The sequence below is a fragment of the Bison bison genome, unplaced genomic scaffold, assembly GCF_000754665.1.
Source record: "Bison bison bison isolate TAMUID 2011002044 unplaced genomic scaffold, Bison_UMD1.0 scf7180017864193, whole genome shotgun sequence".
In the NCBI taxonomy this organism is placed as follows: domain Eukaryota; kingdom Metazoa; phylum Chordata; class Mammalia; order Artiodactyla; family Bovidae; genus Bison; species Bison bison.
Genome location: NW_011494765.1, coordinates 955,158 through 961,999, shown reverse-complemented (window position 1 = coordinate 961,999; position 6,842 = coordinate 955,158). Strand labels below are relative to the sequence as shown.

The 6,842-nt window shown below is 54.7% G+C and overlaps 1 long non-coding RNA gene across 1 annotated transcript; it reads left to right on the top strand.

The window, feature by feature from the left end:
- Positions 1 to 324: 324 nt before the first annotated feature.
- Positions 325 to 6,232, top strand: LOC104991525. Its single transcript, XR_825617.1, has 4 exons — positions 325 to 411; positions 541 to 599; positions 1,526 to 1,724; positions 2,092 to 6,232. It is a non-coding gene; the product is annotated as an uncharacterized LOC104991525 (long non-coding RNA).
- The last annotated feature ends 610 nt before the right edge of the window (positions 6,233 to 6,842 follow it).

Below are 6,842 nucleotides of genomic sequence, written 5' to 3'. Positions count from 1 at the left end.
GATGGTTAGATGGCATCACCGACTCAATGGACGTGAGTTTGAGCAAACTCTCGGAGATACTGAAAGACTAGGAAGCCTGGCGTGCTGCAGTCCATGGGGTCGCATAGTCGTACACAACTTAGCGACTGAACAATTCCAACCCCGCCCTTGCCCCACGCCCGGGTCCTGTGGCCGCCCCGCGCCACCTTGTGGTCAGAATGGGGAGTGTCCTGCGAGGTCTGGAGGTCACCGAGGCGGGCGAGGAGGACGCTGAGGGAGGGATGCGAGAACTCAACGCACCGGCAGGGGGAGCCCGAGTAAGCAGGAAGCAAGGGCCTGGGAGTGGGCGGCCGGCGGTAGGCCGACCGAGGTTACCCGCGGGCGACCGTCGTGACGCAGTCCCCGGCCCGGATCTGGAGAAGAGAAGAGCCGGTAGGAGTAGGCCAGCCCCTCTGAGAGGATGGTCCCTCGGGAGAGTCCACTTCCTCCATCCTCCCAACTTGGGGGTGGGACTGAGGAAGGGAGAAGGAAGCCAACATGACCTAATTTTATCCCCTCAAGGACACTGCAAGGTCAGCATTGACCCCATTTTACGGATGAGACAACTGAGACTCCGAGAGGTGAGACTGGCCGCCCCGGGTCCCACGGCTAATCAGTGCAGGGGCGGGATTCGAAGTGAGGACACCCTGTCATCGACCCTTTCCCCTCCCATACCTCTGACTGGAGGGTGACTACTTGCACTCTACTCAGCTCAAAGAGTTGTTGGCTGCCTGCTCCCTGCTCCCTGCTCAGAGAGCGTCCCTTGTAGCTCAGTCAGTAAAGAATCTGCCTGCAGTTCAGGAGACCCAGGTTCGATCCCTGAGTCGGGAAGATCCCCTGGAGAAGGAAATGGCAATCCACTCCAGCATTCTTGCCTGAAGAAATCCCATGGACAGAGGAGCCTGGTGGGCTGCAGTCCATGGGGTTGCAGAGTCGGGCACGACTGAGCGATTAACACTTACACTTACTTACCCTGGTCAGAGGCACCCAGTCTTGGGGTGGGTGCCCACCAACAGTAGGGAGATGTAGCCATAAAACTTAGTGGTCGGTACTTCCTACTTTAGTGTCTTCTCTAGTGGCTCTGTGGTAAAGAATCTGCCTGCCCTCAGATACAGGTTCGGAGATACGGGTTCGATCCCTGGGTCAGGAAGGTTCCCCTGGAATAGGAAATGGCAACCCGGTCCGCTATTCTTTTCTGGGAAATCCCATGAACAGAGCAGCCTGGTGGCCTGCAGCCCATGGGGGTCGCAAAGAGTTGGACATAACTGAGCTCCCACTTTGTCATCAGGCCCCATTCATTTGAATCCTGACTTTGCCCTGTGCCCCTAGGCAAAACTTTGTTGGTCTGTCTTTACTTTTGTGAACCTTAGTTTCCCCATCTGTAAACTGGAGCAATACTAGTGTCTACCTCCGAGCTCCGTGAAGAGAGGGCTACTGCCCCCAGGGCAGGAGGGGGAGGGGTGGTGGCCTCTTCCAAGGTGACCTCTGCCCTGGTCGCCCCCAGCAGGGCACTACATCTCCCTTCCCCCGGGCTGCGTGGTTACTGTCTGCCCCCCACTGCCTCGCTGATGCCGGCGGCCCTCCGAACGGCTCCGTCCCCGCCCCCCCGCGCTGGGAGGCAGCGGGAGGCGGAGGGCTTCCGTCTCCTTCCTCCAGCCCTGGGTGCACTTCCTACCGCAGCTCCGCTGGAGGCGCTCTCTGCTCAGGTAACCCTGGTCTCTTTGGGGCCAAGTGTGGGGCCGCCTTCAGCCCTGGCCTTACTGGGTCTCTCCAAAGCCTTCCTCGCTGTCACCCGCTCCCTCCATCTTGGAACTCTCTCCCCTGCTTCCCTCCTGCCTGCCTGGCTGTTCCTTGCTCCCTTTCCCCCCACAGAATGTTGCGGTGTGTCTGGGTCTGCTCCCAGCCCCCTGCCTATCTCACACAACCCTCCTCGGGTGAGCATCCTGAGCAGCCCACTTCTCTCCCAAGCTCTCTACCTGTGGTTCTTAACTTTGTTTCAACTCCCCCTTGATAACAAATGTCTTGTAACACCCCTTATTACCCTGAAATGAAATGACGTGCATGTGCGTGCAGTTCCTCAGCAGAAAACAATCCCAGTGCCCTGACTGAAATATCGGAGGGAGCCCTTGTAGGCTGGCGGTGAAGTGTAGACACTGGTTCAAATCCTGGCTTCTCCACTTCCCAGCTGTGTGACCTTAGGTAAGTTACTTAAAACTTCTCCGTGCTCAGTTAGCTCCCCAGTCAAAAAAGTTTTTTTTTTTTTCCTTTATGCAGCACTTGACTGCATAGAGTTGTTATCAGAATTAAATAAGTAATTATTCATGAAGCATTTAGAACAGTGCTTGGCACATGTTAAGAACAGAATGAGCGTCGGTTAAATTTAAGATGATAGATCTTTCTAGTTGTAAATACTCTTAATTGATTTACACTGGAAGACGTGATAAAATAATGAGAAGCTTGCGCCTACATGCAGAACCCCCCTGCGTGCAACAGCCCCAACTTGCAGACCTATGTAGTGTGATGTATTAGCAACTCAAATACCACAAGTACTGTTGACATTAAGTAGGTAACTTTCCCAAATGGTGACAACTCTGGGTAAGGTTCTGAACAAAATAAAGAGCAGTCTTTCTTCAATTTACATGAAAGTTGTATTTCTAGCAAATTCAGTATATGTTAAAACTCTGAGCATTCCTGCAAAAGTGCTCTTATTTCAGTGCAAGCTATACCTGGGTCCTGGGCTCAGACACTTACAAACAGATATTTTTCCTCCACATGAATGTCTGGCCAGACACTCGAAAGTCACAGTCTTGCGGGACATCCTCCAAGATGGGGACAGTCCTGCACATCACAGGGTGGCTGGCATCCAGGGCCCACCCACCAAATGCTAGTGGGGCCCCCAGTCATCACGACAACTGAATGTATCCCCACAAATTCCCAGAACGGCACCCAGAAGGTTCCTGGGTTCTCCACCAGCCACCAGCGGGACTTTTCCAAATCCCAAGTCCTTGGCTCCATTTACCCCCTGGCCAAGTTTAAATTCCTGGACAGGATGCCCGAATCCTTGACAGGCAGCTGCCTGCTTCCCTCCCCAGAGGAGGACCTTCACCACCAGCTCCACCTGCCCCCTTCCCTGACCCCCAGCTGAACACATATAGACACTCATTCACACTCCCCAGCTGGTTTTTGGCTGATTAGTCTTTGCTCCCGGGATCTGCTCCCTGGAAAGCCCACCCTGGTTGAATGGTGTGCTGACGCCTGGCTGATTCTTTTAAGACCCAGTTCTGACATCACCGCCTCAGAGCAGCCTCGGTCTCCCCCCAGGTCTGGTCAGGCGCACCCCACAGCTTCACTCAGAGCCCCAGCGTTGAGCGGCCATGCCCTGCTCCAAGATGTCTATGCCCTCCTGAGGAAGAGCGTGTAGTAGGTGGTAAATACACAAGTGAGAGCCAGTCGGCCTTTGCCCTTGGGGAACTCACCTGTAGTAGAAAGACAGATGCCCAGAGAGTGCTAGGAGGCAGTAGCTCAGAGCCTGGTGGGAGCCCCAGGACATAGAGGCCAGCTGTTGGAGGGCAGCTTGCTAGAGGAGGTGGGAGATTTCTGGTGAGAGAGGAGGCAGAAAGCATATCTGGGGGGAGACCCAGCGTGGGCAGAGGTCAGGTGTGGGAGAAGGCATCGTGCCGTTGTACCTGCGTACCTGCGGGACGGCAGACAGCTGAAACACTGCCTGAACGGCTGTGATCAGAGGCTGTTTCATCAGCAGAGGATGGCTCACACAGAACTTGAAAGGTGCCAAGGAAGCTGGGCTTTGTCCTGGGGGCACTGGGGAGCCACAGAAGGGGTTAAAGCAGAGGGGTGACGCGATCAGGTTTGTATGTGGCAGAGTGCCCTCTGGGAGGCGTGAGGAAGGTGCCCTGCAGAAGGGCAGGAGCAGAGGTATTCCAGGGGAAGGCCAGGGGGTCTGAATTAGGAGAGAGGAAGGTAGAGGACAGAGATGGGGGTGGGCATTTGAGCAGCAGGAACAACAGAATGTGATATTTGCTGGGGCTGAGAAAGAGGGAGGAGGCCAGAGGTGCCCGAACCCCAGCCTAGTGAACCCCCAGTGATGAATGGATGAGGGTGGAGACAGAGGCTGGCAAGATGCCTCAGGGAAGGTGGTCCAGACAAACCCAGTCCTCTCTCCACCCTGAAGGATGGGCTGCAGGCCCCCCTGCAGACACTAGAGGGCGCTCCAAGATAGGCCAGACTTCCCTCACCCACCAGCTGCCAGCTGCCACCCCCTTCTCAAAGGGGGACTGGACCCACCCCACTGCTCAGAGGCAGGCTCTGGGGATACTGCCAGGGCCTGGCCCAAGTCCAGTGGCTCACTGTCTCAGGGCTGTCTCATCCTCCAGCCGCCGGTTTGTAAGGATGGGGGAGCATTTGGGGGGATAGGCAGGTGAGGACAGAGGTTAAGGGACTGTGGGTGAGGAGTACTGCGAGCCCATCCTGTCTCATTCTGTGCGCATCCCCTGCTCCCACGGGGAGAAGGGGAGCTGCCAAGGTCACACCACTATCAGAGGCAACACCAATCCAGGCCAGCGCTGCAGCCCCACCTAGGGGAGGAGAACGGAGCAGAGCTCCCCAAGTCAGAGGAGCTCTCAAACTAGAGGAGTACCGGCCAGTGCCCACCCCACCCTTCCTGCGGAAACCTGGTGTGGGGGAGGTTTCTGAGCACCACCTCCCACATCTCCTGGCACCCTGGTGGGGAGGGGGTCCATGGGCAGAGGCCTGGAGGCTGGCAGGTTTCAGGAGGGGCCAGCGAGCAGTGTGGCAGGAGTGCAGAGAGCAAGGGCGGCCCAGAGGTGACCGGGAGGATGGGGCACATTCGGAGGGCTGGAGGCCACCAGGGAGCGATCCCAGGACAGCTGGGCATTTGGATGGGTCGAAGGATGGCTCCGGCTGCAGGGAAGGGAGTGGCAGAATCACACTTTTTGGAAAAGTGATTGGTCTCTCGAGTTGAGTCTAAATAGTGCAATCTTTTAAATTTTTATGAAAACAAAGAATGAATAACAAATAGAGACACAGAAACAGGAAATCCATTTCCTTTTCAGTCAGATGGAAAGAGCATATCCAAGCCCAAAATAATGCTAACAGGATTTTAATAACCTGTAACAAAACCTGCCCACAACACCATTAGAGCGCACTTCCAGCTGCCTCTTCTGGGCCAGGAGCCCCGAGTCGAGGCCTCATAAATAACCAAGCTCCGGTTGCCAGCTATTTAGATGGGGTGCGGTCTAGCTGAGGTCACAGGGCAGAGTTGGACCTGCAACAAAGACTCCCCACTCCAAAGCTTGGGGCTCTCTCTGTATACTCCTGTGTGTCTGCACACATCACACACCAAATACACATATACACACACACATCCCACAGATATGCAAATACCTGGACACATTCAAGATTCCACAGGCTCACAGATTCACTCACATAGACCTACACCTGCCTGGATAGACGTATGCAGACGTCCCCACAATGCCACCCAGAGCACCCCAATACATACACGAACACGCTCATGCTCATACACGGGTGCTCACACACGTACATCTGATCCTTCCAGATCTGAAGCTCAAATATGTACAGACAGCTGCATGGAACATACACACCCCCTGCAAATAACTACAGATGGACACAAGATTCAGAAATATCCTCAATGCACACCTATTATACAAACATGCCACTCACACATAACAGACACACGCACTCCCATTCATTCACACACACACACAGAGCCCTGTGGCCACAGGCTGACACTCTGGGCTGAACAGCTACATCCCCTTGCTCACATCCAGGCGGTGCCGACATCCAGGTCAGTGTGGAGAGGGCACACGCCCTCTCCCCACATGCCTTGGCAAGGACCCGGGAATCTGAGATGGGTGAAGTGCTGCCCCTTGTGGGAGGCCAAGGACCACACCCTTCGGAAGAGCCAGGGTGGTTCATAGCAAGTGGGCAGGTAGCTCGGGGAGCCGCGATGTCCCCCAGCCCCAGCTACACCCCCCACCCCCTCCTTACCCCATGGGAGTGCATGAGTGGGGGTGTTCCAGCGTGTCTTACGGGGGCAGGGCAAGGCAATGCAAGGATGGAAGGAGAAAGCTCATCTACTGCCTGGGGTTTATATGTATATATATAAATCATTGCTTTATTTTTTAATATTTTATTTATTTATTTGGCTGTGCTGGATCTTAGCTGTGGCATATGGAATCTTCCCAGACCAGGGATCAAACCAGGGAGCCCCGCGTTGGGACCACAGAGTCTTAGCCACCAGACCACCAGGGAAGTCCCCTTTGTCTCATGTTTAATGAGGACCTTCTGTGAATCAAGCGAAACCAAGACATAGGCTCTGCCCCCAGAATTGCTGCCCAGGGGCGAGCGGGCACACCCGCAGCTGAACGGTTACATCACAGTTGTGACAGCGGCTGCAAGGTCTGGAGAGACCTGGGTTCCATCTGGGATTGTGGGGCCCTGAGAAAGATTCACCTCTCTCTCTGAGCCTCAGCCGTCTCATCTGAGAAACGGGGACCACGATCTTCCTGACCACCTGTTAGATTGGTTATTAGAATCAAATTTAATAGCAGGTGAGGGGAGAAAGGACAAGTTTCAGTAAAATAAGAGTTGGTCATTCACTGGACACCAGCTGTGTGCCAGGTCCTTGATATGGGAATGTGGTTAAGTGTGAAGGCCCTGTGGGTTCAAATCCCTGCTTTTCCAGGACTAGCTGTGTGAGCTTGAGCAGGTTACTTAACCTATCTGAGCTCCTACTTTCTCATCTGTAATGTAGGAATAGTGCCTGT